Here is a 19,454-nt window from a genome sequence, read left to right on the forward strand (position 1 = left end):
CAATAAACACATAGAAACAAAGTTATTTAACACAGGACAGATTCAGTGCATGTAATAAAGAAATACATATAACTGACAAAAGTAAAGTTAAATAACTTTAGCAAACGCATGCGAATGGAATATTGCCTGCTAGAGCGAATTTCTTCTTTGAGTTTGTGTGTCGACCACGTAATACTTCGATATCCATTTTACTGAATAGGAAAGATGATAATGAAATATAATAAAATATCGATTTCTTAAATGTAATTAAATATAGGCGCAGGAGTGGCTGTGTGAGAAGTAGCTTGTCTACCAACCACATGGTTTAGGGTTCAGTCCCACTGCGTGGCAACTTGGGCTAGTGTCTTCTACTATAGCCCCGGGCCGACCAATGCCTTGTGAGTGGATTTGGGAGACGGAAACTGAAAGAAGCCTGTCGTATATATATGTATATATATGTATGTGCGTGTATGTTTGTGTGTCTGTGTTTGTCCCCCTAGCATTGCTTGAAAACCGATGCTGGTGTGTTTACGTCCCCGTCACCTAGCGGTTCGGCAAAAGAAACCGATAGAATAAGTACTGGGCTTACAAAGAATAAGTCCCGGGTCGATTTGCTTCATTAAAGGCGGTGCTCCAGCATGGAAAATCCACCGTTTACGGAATGAGGTTAACAACGTAGCTTTCGCGCCCGTGCAACCGCCAGTCTATCGCATGTGGTGGGTGGATTTTTAAGTTACAACACGCCAAAACGCATTCTTAGTAGCTTAGAGTAGGTTCGAATTAGAGATTATTCTTTGTGGCTAATGGCGTGAGTCCTGATTGGAAGAAGAAGACACAAACACTCATATATATATATATATATTCATGCACATATGCATAGGTACATATCGATTTCGAATTTTGGCACAAAGCCTTCAGTTTCGGGGAAAGGTTGAATCAATTGCATCAACCCCAGTACTCAACTGGTATTTATTTTAACGACAACGAAAGGATGAAAGGCAAAGACCACCTCTGAAGAATTTGAACTTATAACGTGAAAACTGTCGAAATCCTGTTATGCATTTTAGCCGATGTGTTAACGATTCGACCAGCACGCCGCATTCTTATTCAATATAATATTCTTTTCTTTTCGCCTTTGTCAAGCCTAGCCAGGCTCATGGAGCCGTTTCCCGTTTCTGTGGCGTATGTGCCCGCGTTACTCAAGAAACAGGAAGAAAGAGTGAGAGAAAGTTTTAAGCGGAAGAGTACAACAGGGTTCGTCACCACCCCCTGGCGGAGCCTCGTGGAACTTTTAGGTGTTTTCGCTCAATAAACACACACAATGCCCGGTCTGAGAATCGAAACCGTGATCTTCCGACAGCGAGTCCGCTGCCATAACAACTGGACCATTGCGCCTCCACATTCAATATAATATTATATTTTAAATTCCACCGCTATGTAATTCCCAGCTAATATCTCACCCAATAAACTTTGAATGTCACTAAATTTCTGATGCTTCGCTATCAAGAATAAAGTATTAACGTTGGACCATTTAAATACAAGGCATTTATAAAATTCGACAGAAATAACGTGAGAGAAGAGAAACGAATAAAATAGATTTCTGTCACAACCCGAACAATGGAAGCCATGTAGACAACAAGGAATGCAAAACCAGAAGGCGTTTAAGGTGTTACAAACCGGAACTTACAATAAATAGTGAATGAAATGGAGGAAGGTGCAAGCCGTAATATAAACGCCACAATAACAACAATATATTGGAAATAAACTATAGGCATAGCGTCATAAATTGCTCTATCGGAAATCATTATGGTTTTGATGTAAGCATCGATGTGTAATGCAACTGTCTCCACAGCGTGAAAAATATTTTGCGCTGTTTGGGAACTGTACGACGTAGGAAACAAAGAAAAATACAGAAGATAGACATAAGTAATATTTGTATTACTATATAGACCCAAACATATGTAGCACGAAAGGCACTTTTCCAGCTTCGAACAACCATAAAACTTAAAAGTATATAATGTAGCCGAAATTTAGATATTTGTATATGAATTTGCATATTGATATTAATCTGTACATGGTGGCTATATGTAGATATGTATATATGTATGAATGTATGTATGCATATATATATATATATATATATATTATATATATATATATATGTATGTATCATTTATTTATATATGCATATATATAAATGATATATAAGTACATACATGCATCCATGCACACACACACACACACATACACATATGAGATTCCATTATGCATTATGTGTTATAGTGAGATATAAGAAAGTGATTATTGATATCATATTTAGTAATTCGGGCGACCACGGTGTCTTGTTTTTATCTAAATTCCTCGGTTGATTCTAGTCGCACTCATATCTATTTCTTTACTATCCACAAGGGGCTAAACAGAGAGAGGACAAACAAGGACAGACAAACTGATTAAGTCTATCATATCGACCCCAGTGCCAAATTGGTACTTAATTTATCGACCCCGAAAGGATGAAAGGCAAAGTCGACTTCGGAGGAATATTAACTCAGAACGTAGCGGCAGGCGAAATACCTATTTCTTTACTACCCGCAAGGGGCTAAACAGAGAAAGGACAAAGAAGGACAGACAAACGGATTAAGTGGATCATATCGACCCCAGTGCGTAATTGGTACTTAATTTATCGACCCAGAAATGAAGAAAGGCAAAGTCGACCTCGGCAGAATTTGAACTCGGAACGTAACGGCAGACGAAATACGCCTACGCATTTCGCCCGGCGTGCAAACGTTTCTGCCAGCTCACCGCCTTCAATTTACTCCCTTTGTCTGTTTCTTTACTACCCACGAGGGGCTAAACAAGAACAGACAAACGGATTAAGTCGATTACATCGACCACAGTGCGTAACTGGTACTTAATTTATCGATCCCGAAAGGATGAAAGGCAAAGTCGACCGCGGCGGAATTTGAACTCAGAACGTAGCGGCAGAGGAAATACCTATTTCTTTACTACCCACAAAGGGCTAAACAGAGAGGACAAACAAGGACAGACAAACGGATTAAGTCGATTATATCGACCCCAGTGCGTAACTAGTACTTAATTTTTCGACCCTGAAAGGATGAAAGGCAAAGTCAACTTCGACGGAATTTCAACTCGGAATGTAACGGCAGACCAAATACCTATTTCTTTACTGCCCACAATGGGCTAAACACAGAGGGGACAAAATAACGGATTAAGTCGATTATATCGACCCCAGTGCGTAACTGGTACTTAATTTATCGACCCCGAAAAGGGTGAAAGTCAAAGTCGACCTCGGCGAATCTGAACTCAGAACGTAGCCGTAGGCGAAATACCTATTTCTTTACTAGCCACAAGGGGCTAAACACAGAGAGGACAAACAAAGACAGGCAAACGGATTAAGTCGATTATATCGACCCCAGTGCGTAACTAGTACTTAATTTTTCGACCCCGAAAGGATGAAAGGTAAAGTCAACGTAGGCGGAATTTGAACTCAGAACGTAGCGGCAGACGAAATACGGCTACGCATTTCGCCCGGCGTGCTAACGTTTCTGCCAGCTCGCCGCACTCATATCTCTGTAAGATTTACTTAATCGCAACTAACTCCTCTTATGATACTACAGCGTATTCTCATCCCAATAAAATTTGCACTATAATGTGATAAGAGAATTCTGTATAGGAGTAATGCGGTTTGTGTATTTTAAGACAATCCATAAACACATCGCAGTGCATTTTGACACATCTCCCAAGAGAAGACGTATTACTTCAAATAATTGTTTCGTCAAGTAGCTCCACAGTAGGGAGAGTGGCGAAGCAAAATGCATTTCGACGCAATTAGCTCCATGTAGAAATCTCCATTGAAGTGGAATCCATTATCGAACATGCTAACACTCCATATTCGAGTGACGTTTACGGCATCGTCTATTATAGTTATATATGTGTGTGCGTTAGTGTCTGTGTGTGTGTGTGTGTGGGCGTGCGTGCGCCAATGTGTGTGCTTCTGTGGGGGTGTGCGCGTATGTTCAAATACATACATATATATATGTGTGTGTGCGTGTGTGTGTGTGTATATTTATGCATGTATATATGTATATATATATATATATATATATATATATATGTATATATATATATGTATGTATATATATATGTATGTATATATATATATATATGCATATATATATGTATGCATATATATATGTATATATATATATATATATATGCATATATATATGTATGCATATATATATATATATATATGCATATATATATATGCATATATATATATATATATATATATATATATATATATATATATATTATATATGTATGCAAATATATGTATATAATGCATTGTGAGAGATATTGATTTACTGTATTCACTGTCACTCAAGAAAACCGAGAACAAAGTCTCCGAAGAGAAGGAGAAACTACCTACTCACAGAAAGGCGCCAATGTTAAGCCCTCGGCTCCAACGTCACCTGAATTATACGCTATGAGCAGTTCGTCCTCTCTGACAGTAGTACCAAACCTTAAAGTCTTGTGAGTGTGAAACCGCCAATTTTAATCGGAATATTGTTCAGCAAAATCTTGCAAGACGCTCTAGTGTAAGAGTTCTAGGTAGCCACACAATAGGGTTGATATTTTCTCGAAAGATCGCGAAAACCTTTGCTCAATTATTCCTAGATCGTGTGAATGATTGAGAACTATAGTTCCTTGAACTAATATTCCTTGTATTGTTTGTCTTGTACTCTGCTTTTTCGTTGTTAAAAAAAGTCCGTATCCTTGTTTGATTTTATGTTTTCGTTTCTCGTTGTGTTCTACGTTTATTTGTGGTGTCCTGTACTCATATGTGCATGTATATATACATATAGATGTAGGTATGTACATATATGTATGTATGCATATGTTTTATTTATTAAATTGTTATTATATGAATGAACGCCACGCCTCCTTTCTTCTTCTCCAAGTAAGTTTTTATTTCTATAGTTTATGGATCTGGTTTGCTACAGATACAGCAGAATTTCGATCTATGTCTCCTTAAAAATCTAATTTCCCTCCGGGTTCAGCACACATTTATTCCCCGCTTCATTTCTAGTTATGGCGGCAGTAAAGTTCGTCGGAAAACTAGAGACCTTTCTTTTCTTTTCCCAGAACAGGGAACTCCAGAACTTATCTAGATAACAAAATGTGTCCATTCTCCTGAATCTGGGTAGATATGGGCTCTTTCTGTTCCGCATATAAATTATGCTCCCATGCATTAACCTATCGTAGATTGCGGCATTTTTCAACTATATAGAGCTAGCACGGAGTCGTTCTCTGGCGTATCTTTGACCATACCCGGGACCTAGTGGGATAAATTTTCACAATAGATTCCTCATTTTGAAACAAGATGGACCCACCCACGGGTAACAAGGTGGTTATACCCTAGGGTTGATTTATGACTACATCTCAAAGCAAAGCGTACGACTAAAGAAATGCTGAAAAGTTCCTCACATTAAGTAATAGAACATACAGGAGGGTCACTTAATTATGATTTTATTCAATATATTCTCTTCTCAGATTCACACAATTATTGCAACAGTCTCTCAGGTTTCCTAAGCTCTTTAAAAAAACTCGAGAGCTTGCGCCTCCAAATATGCCCTTTGCGATACCTTTAAAGCCACGCACTTTTCAGCTCATCCACGTATTTCCAGTGAAAGATAGATGAGAAAATTAAAGTACGGTACTCTATACGAAAGTTTGTGTTACTCTATACGAAAGTTTGTGTAGAGCACGTACGGCAGAACTTGGAACTTAATATCCAGTACTAGAAACTACAAAATCGATATGTATCATATTGAAGTCCTATAGTATACTTTACTATATTATATGATGATATTCGAGAGGGGTACTCAAAAGTTACTGGCTTTGAGCAAAAGAAAATACAAGAGTGTTACTTAATTATTATTTTAGCTAACCTATTTTCCTCTCAGGTGCACATACTTATTGAAGCAGTCCTTCTGTTTTTCTAAGCTCTGTAGAAGAACTCGGAATGTTGGGCCTCCAACCAGGCATTTTGAGATACGCTTAAAGACAGCGACTCGTATATTTTTGTTGTCGTCATATGAATCTCTTAACATTTGTGAGGACGTAGAATAATTTGAGGAGAGGGAAGGAGGGATGGATCTCGGGTGATTTAAAGCAGTCATATACGAGGGTAATTTTTAATGAACCCAAACAACAAGAAAAGCTTGGAGAGAAAATGGTTTGAAACAAATACCGAATGGAAATTGAACAACTACGATTAAGCCCTGTAAAAGCACTCGTAAGTTTGGGCCTCGCACCACACAATTCGCGATACACTTGAATACAAGAATTTCTTCTGCAACCCCCTCGTATGTGTGTGAATATACGTAGGTGTGTATGTATTTACGTGCGTGTATCTACGTGTGAGTGTTAAGTGATGCGTGTGAATCTGTGTATAAATTCGGCTTAGCAAATGTGTTAACGTCACATAATGTATCATTGCCATTGAGATGAATTTGTAAAACGTGTTTGATTCTACTAAAATATTCATCTCTCATATGCAGTTCCACAGCCTTAGCGCACGCAGTTTCGTTTCCATCGGTGCCGAAATGTTTATTGAAATGAGAGATTCGTTCATCTTCTTTGCTATCGCTCTATCTCTTTCAATGACTATCAACATCAACTCTCCGATTAAGCCTTCTTGCATCTTTTTTTATCATCACGTTGTTGCATAATTCCAGTCCAAAAGACAGATTAATCTGCCTTGCTAAAGCTTCAACATAATCACTTTTGAGTATTTCTCAGTATGCCTCAGTTTTCATTACAAATAAGAGCCGGATATGTCACACCTTGTGAAAGTTTGCTGCGATTTAATGAATATTAGTAATATGTTGACATTGATTACAACATGTAATCACTTCTACTACACAGGATTTTCCTTCTAAAACGAGATTTCTAAAAATATTGCAACGCCCACACATTCAAGCTTTATAAAGACGAACATACAAGCAAAGAAATGTATGTGTTTGTGAGCGTGTATATACATACTTATACACACATATTCTGTTTTTCTTTAATTCTTTTATTCGTTTCAGTCATTTGACTGCAGCCATGCTGGAGCACAGCCTTGAAGGTGTTTTAGTCGACAAATCGGCTCTAGGACATTTTTAAAAGCCTAGTACTTATCCTGTCAGTTGATTTTGCCGAACCGCTACGTTGCATGGACGTAAAACGCATCGACACCAGTCGCCAAGTGGTGATAGGGAACAAAAAAAAAGAACATACACAACCCCCACACTCACATACACACACACGTATATATATATATATATATATATATATATATATATATATATATATATATAGGGGTTACACAGCTTCGCTTGAAACCGATGTTACCGTAAGAACGATTCGGCGAAAGAGACTGATAGAATAAGTACCAGGCCTACATAAAATAATCCCTGGAGTCGATTTCTTCAACCTCAATTTGCTGCTCGTGTATGGCAGCAGTCAAATGACAGAAGTAAGTGAATTAAGGGATAAAAGAATATGTGTGTGCGTGTGTGTGTGAATATGTATATATATATATATATATATATATATATATATATATATATATATATATATATATATATATATATAGTTCATCAGGCACTAATATCTGACTTAAGCTGAATATAGTGTAGAAATTCTGGAGAATATTCGTCTCGTTCATATATATATACTGCTAGAGGCATAGGGGTATATTGGTAGCAGAAAATATTGCTATCTGAAACAGTATTCAGGATGGGACAACGTCCTTGATACGAGTCCACTTTTCATCTGTCTCTGAAGACAGCTTTCTAATCGATTCCCTTTAAGTACACGTATCCTTTGCTTCGTTAAGTTTTATCAATGACATAGGATACAAAATTCGTTGAGTAAACATTAAAATTACCAATATTGGGATGCCTAATGTGGCTTGGCTTTTAAATCATCTGGCAACTGCTGATGCAGAAATGTGACCAAATTTATATTATTCCACCATTCAGTGATGCAAAGAATGTGATTCTCTCACTGGGAAATCATAATACCCATACACCTAACCCAAACCAGTTTCCTAAAGAAGATCTTTCAGCACCTTTCTGGAAAGAAATAGTAACAATTTGGGAAGCTATCAGTGACAACAGTTTGCCTACGGGCTTAGACCGTGGCTTATCATTAGCGTAAATCTCTATTGTCCCCTTTGTTAAACAGGTGAATATGTTACAGATGACGAAAACTGTACTTTTATGTGGAATACGAAATAGAAGTGCGATAATAAAGCCTCTGCCGTTCGGACCAATTTCTTCTTCCGTGCATACGTTGTCGCAAATATATACTCAAAAGTTACTGGCTTTGGGCAAAAGAAAATACAGTTGTCGCAACTGTCTCAATATATTTGTATAAACTTCAGCCAAGAAAAGCAAATAAGTATTTTATATGCATTAAAATGTGTATTTAGTTTCTCAATTACAATGATCTATTCTGAATTTTGATTGCTTTTATTATCGGTGGAGTGTCTAAGAAGGACGATTCTGTTAGAGTGCAGAAATTCGGTTTAGACAACTTATCCAACGTCGTCTGTTTTCGAGTTGTTATATATAAATGATTACATCTGCAACTGTATTACAATGACAACAGTAATATTCCGATTTTGGAAGAATGTAATTACAGGTTAAATGGAAAGGTAAGAACAACAGATCCAAAAAAGAAAAAGTGTCTCTATAGAATTCAGAATAAGAATCACTAAGCTCTTACTTTGATACTTAATATTCAACTGATTTTCGCTTTCACCTTCGAAAGGTAGAGTAGATGAAACCATAGCGACTGAAGAGGGGTTTTTTTTGGTGTTAATTGTCTTGTACTCTATTTTTTATTGTTTAAGAAAAATGTCCAGTTCCTTTGGTTTGTGTCTATGTTTTCGTTTCTCATTGTGTTCGACGTCTTTTTGGTGTCCTGTACTCATATATGCGTGTATATGTACATGTAGAGGTAGGTACGTACATATATGTTTATATATATGCATATGTTTTATTTATAATATATATATATATATATATATATATATGTATGTATATATGTATGTATATGTGTGTGTGCGCGTGTATATACATTTCTGTGTATATATACATATATATATATATACAACAGTAATATTTTTTGCTAGTCTTTGTTGTCCCTCTGTCTTATCTCATGGTGCAATATGAACATTTAACGTGGTTCTTAGAGTCAGGGTTTTGACTGCTATTTCGGCATGGTGGTGTCTCTCGGACACCCTTATGTTTAGTTGTAAAAAATTTATTACCTTTGTACGGTATTTTTCCCATGCTGGCCACTTGATAATATCAATATTTAAATATCGATATTATCCTTATTTATAAATCCATATATACATACATACATACATACATACATACATATATACATACATACATACATACATACATATACATGCATACATATACATACATACATATACATACATATATATATATATATATACACACATAAAGATATTTATATACTCTAACTTGTTTCAGTCATTTGACTGCGGCCATGCTGGAGCACCACCTTTAGTCGAGCAAATCGACCCCGGGACCTATTCTTTATAAGCCCAGTACTTATTCTATTGGTAACTTTTTGCCGAACCGCTAAGTGACGGGGACGTAAACACACCAGCATCGATTGTCAAGCAATGCTAGGGGGACAAACACAAACACACACACATATAAATATACATATATACGACAGCCTTCTTTCAATTTCCGTCTACCAAATCCACTCACAAGGCATTGGTCGGCCCGGAGCTATAGCAGAAGACACTTGCCCAAGATGCAACGCAGTGGGACTGAACCCGGAACCATGTGGTTGGTTAGCAAGCTACTTACCACACAGCCACTCCTGCGCATATATATATTTATATATATATTTATGTATATATATATATATAAATTATTAAATTATTAGTAAAATAAGTCATCAAATGGTAGCGACATTTAATGGATTTTATTAGGATGTATTATAATCAAATGTCATACATCAGAAATATAAAACTTTTTCACATGTATATTCAAATGCAATTCGGAGTACTTCTGTAATTTTCAACTATTGAAGTTGCATAAAATACAAACTACTCAAGTTCAGAAATAGTTACTGTCTACAATACCTGAAACTAAAATATATTTTACGTTAGGAAACTTATTTATAACGGAACACATATCTGAAGTGTTACTTATATACGTTAAAATGACAATCTTTTTATACGACTACAAAACTGTTATTCAATGAAATATCCCCTTAGCATTTTCCCCCTTGTCATTTTCGTAGCTATACAGTACTTAGTCTAGCATGAACATAATGCCCTCCAATAATATTGCATATTAAGTAGAATTCAAATGGTGTCTAAGAAATAATGTATGTATTCAGTAGTAAGATATAATGTAGAAACTTAAGAATGAATAGAAACGAACATACATCATAACATACGTCACAGAAAAACAGTTTCACTCACAAATACAATCACGTATATATATATGTGTGTGAGTATGCACGAGATTACTCGTGTGTGTGTATATATATATATATGTGTGCGTGTGCGCGTTTATGTGTATATATATAATATATATATATATATATATTATATATATATATATCAATAATAAAGTGTGAAATTAATTAATTTAGAAATAATCATTAATTTCACCAAGTAGAGTTCGGCATGTAAAAGACCCATTCAAGGAAGGTTTAAGTAATAGTAAGTAATACTAAGTAGAAAGAATAGCCAAAACATTTTGACTGCTATTTCTAAATTCGGTGTGTGGTGAGGCAAATCGTTGCTAAACCCTTAATTACTTACTATATATATATATATATATACTAGCTGTAATACCCGTCGTTCATCGGATAATTACTTTTACTCTTTCTCAGGAGTCACATTCAAAATATTATAATATATATAATAGATTTCTCAACGGGGATTTCAGGGGAGAGTTTCAGGGAGTCGCTACCGATGTATCGTGATGATAAAAAATCCTGCTTGCTAAAATTTGGTTAAACTGCAGACTCAACGCTAAATGGTCACATTTAATTCAAAGGGTTAAAAATGTTATGCAAACAATTGATATTTGTTCACAAAGTCCAAACGATTGATACGAAAAAACCTTCCAGGCTACATCCCGAAAATTCATTTCTTTGCCGAATTTCGACAATGTTGATTTTTATTTTTCATGCAATTTATGCATGCTTGCACGCGTGGTGAACACAGTTCACGTCAAACAGCTGGCTGAGTAAAGTTCACTATTCAATGCATGGGATAAGGCCTAAACAAACACATTATCGATTTTTGCACTTGCGAGATGAATTTCGGAACAGAAATAGCGCAGTTCAATTTTTATTCGCCTAAACTTTAAGTGACCCATTTTTGGTGGATGTACGATTTGTTGGCTAGGAGGAGATGTGCTTGGAAGTTAAACACACAGACACACAAGTTGAGTTTTATATATATAGATATATGTATGTGTGTTCGTGTGTGTATATGTATGTACATATGTGTGTGCGTGTGTGCACACGCTCGCATGTGTGTATACATATATGCACCTGTGTTTGTGCGTGTGTATGTATGTGTTCGTTTGTGTGTGTATATGCATGTATAGATATATATATATATGTGTGTGTGCGTATGCGTGTGTTTGTGTGTGTATATGCATGTATATATATATATATGTGTGTGTGTATGCGTGTGTTTGTGTGTCTATATGTGTCTATGTATATATGTGTGTGCCTGTGTTTATATATATATATATATGTGTTTGTATATATATATATATATATATATATATATATGTGTTTGTATATATATATAATATGCGTGTATGTATGTATATATATATATATATGCGTGTACATATATGTGTGTATACGTATGTGAGTATGTATATATATATGTGTGTGTGTATGCGTACTTGTGTGTGTATGTATGCTCGTGCGTAAGTGCGTGTATGCAAGAATACATACGAACCTGTATACACACGGCAAAATATCACAAATCAAAGGCAATCATCTTAAAAGACAATGCTTTAACAAAACACAGTGCAATATTTAAAGTATATACCTTCTCCATATAATCTCTCTGCTACTGAAATACAAAATTACTCTCCTAACAAACAAACTGAACATGCGTTATTGATAAATAGAGGTCATATTTTGTTTTTTACTCTTTTACTTGTTTCAGTGATTTGACTGTGGCCATGTTGGGACACCGCCTTTACTCGAGCATCGTCGACACCAGGACTTATTCTTTGTAAGCATAGTACTTGTTCTATCGGTGACATTTGACGAACTGCTAAGATACGGGGACGTAAGCACACCAGCATCTGTTGTCAAGGGATGCTCGGGGCGTCTGTGTGACAAACACAGACACACACGTACATATATATATACATATACATATATATGAAGGGCTTCTTTCAGTTTTCGTCTACCAAATCCACTCACAAGGCTTTGATCGGCCCGGGGCTAAAGTAGAAGACACTTGCCTAAGGCGCCATACAGTGGGACTGAACCCGGAACTATGAGGTTCATAAGCAAGCTACTTTATTTCATAAAATGTGTCATATAGACAGTCCAAAGATTGTGTAGCTTTGCGGGCTGGACAAACACATTATTGAATGAAAATGAAATAGAATGAATAAGTGAGAGACGAAACCCAACACCCGCCGATTGGATTTTTCTCGAAAACATATGTTCTTTTTTAAAAAATCAATATGAGGTTTCGAACCTCTTAAAAGAAAGAGGCACTAAAACCTCTTACTTAACATGTTTTTTTTAAACACACAATTGAGGTTATAAACCCCTACAAATAATACAATAAGATAAGGTTTCAAACCCTCAAAAAACAGAAGGGAAAACACGGAAGAAATAAAAAATATGGTTCTAAATGGCAACTATACAATTCTGGCCACAGGTACTCCTGGCCCTCTTCTTTCGCTGGTACTCTGAGCTGGAATCTTAAATCCACAGAAGACTAATCTGGTACTAGTGGCGTAGACTGGTCCCGGTTCGCGCAGACGCGCGTCCGTGCTAGTCAGACGTAGGCAGTCGATCCTACGAGCTGACTGGCGCATGCACGATATATACTTGTATCGATATATACGATATATACTTGTATACGATATATACTTGTATCGCACGTCCCCGATTCGCGCGGACTCAATGACTCAAACAAACTTCAATTTTTGAGCGGGGATACGCCCCCAACATTTTTTCATCAAGCAAAGAAATCACAATAGCCGCCGAGAGCAGGCAAAATTCTCCCAGAGCTGGGCGAAATTTACTGAAAAAAATTCCAAAACAATAAATCATGCCCAGCTCAAAACAAACAAAATCACCTACCTCGAATGGACTTCTTAATTTTCAGTATTAGAACGGAGCACACTAGCTCATGTCCTCCTTGTTCAAGTGTTAAAGCAAAACACCAATGCGCATGTGCGGAATTAAGCCAAGCTTCTTTTTTTCCTAAAATTTGTCGTTATAGACAGTACAAAGATTGTGTAGCTTTGCGGGCCGAACAAAAACATTAATAAATGAAAATGAAATAAAATGAATAAATGAGAGGCGAACCCTAAAACTCGACGATTAAATTTTTCCCGAAAACATATTTTCCTTTTTTTAAAAATTAATATGAGGTTTCGAACCTCTTACAAGACCGAGACACTAAAACCTTTTACTTAACATGTTTTTTTTTAAACACACAATTGAGGTTATAAACCACTACAAATAATACAATAAGATGGAATCTTTATTATGATCAGGACGATCTTATTCAGAATGGGACAGCACAGGACAAACGAAATGTTATACGAGTTCGTATGGCATCATTTAAAAATTTACTAAAATATATTTTATACACAATTAATTTAACCTTAGGCTAGAACTTTTTTTAAAACACAAGTAAACAAAGCAAGAAAACGAATAAAAAAATACGAATAAAAAAACGAATAAAAAGATTAAAATATCAAAATAATACAATAAGATGAGGTTTCAAACTCTCCATCGAGGCTTTTTCACCTCCTACTCTTCGATATATCCATCGATATATTCATCATTATCTTTAATGCCGCTTGAGTTCCTCTATACCGCCATTTCTCATGCCTCACTCATGTAGGACATGTAAGTCTTGTGAGGGCCACCCGGCCATATGTGACACTCCTTCCCCAAATCGTTTAAGCCTTTCCCACAAGGTAATCCTTATGACCTCCACAGCTATCTGCGAAGGCCATTCGAGATCCCGTGTGAACGGCATATCTACTGTCTCTTTATGTTCTTCTACTATTTTTTCCACCTCCCCGCCCTTGTAGAAAAAGATAATTAATTCATCATCTTTAAGGGTGGAGTCGTTTCTTCGAACGTGGGTGGCACAACTTCGGGACATGCAGACGGCACATCATCTCCCCCCTGCGATGACCCATTCTTCTTCGTCCATTATCCCATTAACTATATATCAGTTGTGCCGATTCTACGCTGCAATTATATATATATATGATCAAAATAAGCAACAAGGATATTCAGAAGTAATGCAGTACGATCGTTTCATGCGACTCCATTTAATTCAACAATGCAATCATTTACTTACATCAATTTAAAATGTAGAGCAATCTTCAGATGCACAAAGACATAGAATTTAATTAATTTAGGACGCATTAGTATAATTTTACCTAATTTTTCTTTTCTTCCTGACTTAGGGAGAGTGGAGCTCTTCCGCTTTGTCCGGAGTCTCTCCCCACCTACCGAAGACTTAGGGTCCTTCGGCAGGCAACTATTGTTGCCCGCCTTCCTTTTTAATATTTTTGGGTTGAGGAGGCTTCAGCGTATGGGTACGTTCTGAGTTCAAATTCTGCCGAGGTCGACTTTGCCTTTCATCCTTTCGGGGTCGATAAATTAAGTACCAGTTACGCACAGGGGTCGATGTAATCGACTTAATACCTATGTCCGTCCTTGTTTGTCCCCTCTATGTTTAGCCCCCTTGTGGGTAATAAAGAAACATATGAGTGTATGGGTGCGGCTGTGGGCGTGAAAATAAGTACATGTGTGTGTATAAAGCTACTGTCTGACAGTGTATGTGTGCATACGGACATGCTTGTGTGTCTGTGTGTATGTTTGAGAGAGTGAGAGAGAGAGAGAGAGAGAACAGGCACATGTGCGCATGTTTGCTTGTGTTTAATGTTTAATTGTAGGATTCTCTCTTGTGTGAGCGTTTGAGATAAAACTACTGAGAATTCCTCTCGAAGAGACGTTGAGTGCGAGCAATCATCGTCTGAACGAGGTGATTTCTCAGGATGATAATCGCAGCTTAGGGCGTTAAGTTGCAAGTGCAAATTAATATTCCTTACAAAGGCCGCTTTCGTTGCTTATAAATAATACACAGTCAATCACACACGCGCACGCACGCACGCACACGCATATGTATTCGTTTACTCTTTTACTCTTTTTACTCGTGTCAGTCATTTGACTGTGGCCATGATGGAGCACCGCGTTTTTAGTCGAGCAAATCAACCCTAGGACTTATTCTGTGGATGCCTAGTGCATTTTCTATCGGTCTCTTTTGCCGAACCGCTAGCTTACGGTGACACAAACACACCAGCATCGGTTTTCAAGTGACGCTGGGGGTACAAACACACAGACACACACACACACACGCAGACACACACACACACACACACACACACACACACACACACACACACACACACACACACACACACGCACACACACATATATATATATATTTATAAGATAAAACTTACTTGGAAGTGGAGGCGTGGCTTCCCTCATATAATAACAAAATAATAAAAAAAATAATAAATAAAGCATTATTTATTATTTTGTTATCATATATATCTTTATTCATATATATATATATATATATTAATATATATATAATATATATATATATTATGAAAGAATGGAGTTGAACGACAAGATAATTCATTCAACTACTCAAATATATATATATATATATATATATATATATACATATATATACAACGGGCTTCTTTCAGTTCCCGTCTACCAAATCCACTCACAAAGCTTTGGTCGACCCGACGCTAGAGTAGAAGACACTTGCCCAAGGTGCCACGCAGGTTGACTGAACCCGGAACCGTGTGGTTGTTAAGCAAGCTACTTACCACACAGCCACGCCGGCTGTCCATTCGTGAAAGTGGAAGACCGTCACTAATTTTAAGAACATTGTGGGTTAAAAAATGTTTATACTTTACATTTGTAGCTCTGCTGGGAAGTACTGAATCCCGTCTTTGATTAACATACACGTACACACATGTAACCTGACCAAACACACTGCTCGAAGTGATGTAGTCTATATGAGCAGCCTTGTGTAGGGAAGCTGAGACAAACTGTTATGAGTTCGCATCCCATCAATCTTGAAGTTGATTTGCATCATCTCGGGCTTCCATAAAATAAGTACCTGTTGAGTACTGAGATCGATGTAATCATCTTAGCTCCTCCCTCGAAATTGGTGGAAGGTGCTTGGTTAAATTCTGCTCGCTTTAATTCTGCATGGAAAATGCTAATTATCTCAAAAAAAACTCACCCATTCCTTTAGTTGTTTTTAACCATCGATGGTGTACCAAATGACCTCTTATTTCATACGCTTGCAACAAGTACTTCGCACGCTTTTTAAATCTTAGTCTTACTCGGAGCACTTTCTACAAATAAACATGTTTGGCATATAGCATCTTAGGGGTTTTTCAATAGACACACATACGCACACACACACTCATATACACACACGTACACACGCGCGCGCACACACAGTCACATACACACGTACACACACAAGCATATATACGTGTTTCTCTATATATCAATGCGTGTGATCTCTCCATCGTGAAGACGGAGTCTGGATCTATCCAATATCTATTTGCTTTCACTACCAGTTGCACATTTTCCTCCACTACACCTGTATATATTATGAACTAACTCCGGGACACCTGACACACCATACATTATCCCCTTTGATTTTCTGTCTTTTTACTTTGTGTAAGATTGCTCTTTAGGTATACAAATATGTACATATTTATTCTTGAAATTTTATTGTCTAAAACAATTCAGACTTTGCTTTCTTTATATATTTACCTGTATACATGTATATACAGGGTGATTATAATTTATTTATTCATTGTAATTTTTACAAAAAATATGCATATGAGAGGACAGCTTTTAATATGAGCTTTAATTGAAAATTGGAGCCAATGGCTCCACATGTCGCCACCGGCTTTAGAGTCGCTTAGGAATTCCGTCAGCTGATTTCACCAGAAACTCTTGTGAGGTGGTAGTTTTAACTTCTCGTATTCACCCTACAAGCTCTTTCAAAGTCTTTGCTAGTTACAGTAAGCTTGTTCCTTTAACAACCCCCAAAGAAAGATGTTATAGTGTGTCAAGTTGGGACATTCGGCTGGTCACTCACGCGCCCTACATAGACCCATCCATTTGTCGGGGAATTAATCATTCAGCAATTTACGAACGACAAGAGTAATACTGTTGCAAATTAATTTTGCATGCTAGAAAATAAAAAATGAGGAAATTTTACAACCCATAGGTAATTTTAAAATATTTTAAAACAGCAATTAATTTCCAATCAGCCAGTATATTTTGTATATTAATCCGAGCAGTTTTATTTGTTTAGTTGCCTCATAATCCATCCATCTATATAGCTATCTATCCATCAATCTATCTATCTATCTATCTATCTATCTATCTATCTATCTATCTATCTATCTATCTATCTATCTATCTATCTATCTATCTATCTATCTATTTGTCTATCTATCTATCTATTTGTCTATCTATCTATCTATCTATCTATTTGTCTATCTAACTATCTATCTATCTATCTATCTATCTAATCTATCTATCTATCTATCTACCTATACACACACACACACACACATATATATATATATAATATATATATATATATATATATATATATATATATATATATATATATATATATATATATACGACGCCGGTTTATTTTAGTTCCGACTACCAAATCCGCTGAAAAGGCTTGTAGAAGCCACTTGCCTAACATGACACGCATTGAGACAGAAATTGGAACCCTTTGGTTAGGAAGCATCTTCTCACCCACGACTGCACCTTGAATATATATATATATATATATATATATATATTATATATATATTATATATATACTTTATTTAAAGCAGCAGAAAATTCTACAAAACCTGTTACTCTGAATTTTCTGCTGCTTTAAATAAAGCATATTACTCTACCACTGGTATTTGAGTACTCTTTTTTTCCACATTGTTTCACAGTTATGTGTTTACTCCGGCATATATATGTATATATATATATATATATATATATATATATATAATTATATATATATATATATACAGTATAATATATATATATATATATATATATATATATAAAATATAATAATATATTATATATATATATATATATATATATACACATGTATGTATATATATATATATTATATATAGATAATAGATATATGTATATAATGTATGTATTTACACACATATATATATACACAAAGGTCGCATAAACTTTAACATCTCGTTGTATATATATAAATCTACGACTTATATAATTATTCTTGTGATTAAAGCGAGGCTTGTATGTTATTTACGCATGAAACTTTAATTGTAATGTGGCATTCCACGATAACCATAAATGTAACGCTACGAATGCGATAGGATTATATATCAGTTTTTATTTCTGCAAGACTTTTTTTTTCTTTATTCCCTCCGTTTTTTTTTTTGTTTTTTTTTTACATTCTGTATATCTATAGTTAGTTTTTTTTTTTTTTTCTGTTTGCACCTAACGGAATCTGGAGTTCCGTCTATATTTGGATGTCAGTATATACTTTGTTTTGTTTTTTTTATTTCCTCTGTAGATATTTAAAGCTTGCAGGAGAAATCGACAAGTAATAAGCTACTTATATTATCTACGCATTTCTTCCCTTTTTTTCAGTTTCCAAATATATATACTCAAGAATTCATTAAACAAACAAACAAACAAACGAAACCTCTTACTTTATCATTAATAAAAAAAAAACACATCGCATCGACTGAGATATTATCAAGTGTGAAATCTTTACTATTATTTCCCAATTTGTACATATTACTACGTTTTGTGCAGTTTTGCTGTTATTTCCCCATACGCTATTTATTTTCTTCTTCCGTTCTTCTGTCCTCGTTAATTTCTGAGGAAGCCACACCTCGTTCAGTTATTTCTAAAGCTATATGAAGTAAATTCACACTATATTTATTTAGTTACGTTTTAGTATCAGTCGTTTTTTTTTTTTCTTTGCGTTAAGGTTTCGTTTACAAATCTCCTTGCACCCGTAATTATATTACCCTCTACAA

This window comes from Octopus sinensis, linkage group LG21, assembly GCF_006345805.1.
Source record: "Octopus sinensis linkage group LG21, ASM634580v1, whole genome shotgun sequence".
Classification (NCBI taxonomy): domain Eukaryota; kingdom Metazoa; phylum Mollusca; class Cephalopoda; order Octopoda; family Octopodidae; genus Octopus; species Octopus sinensis.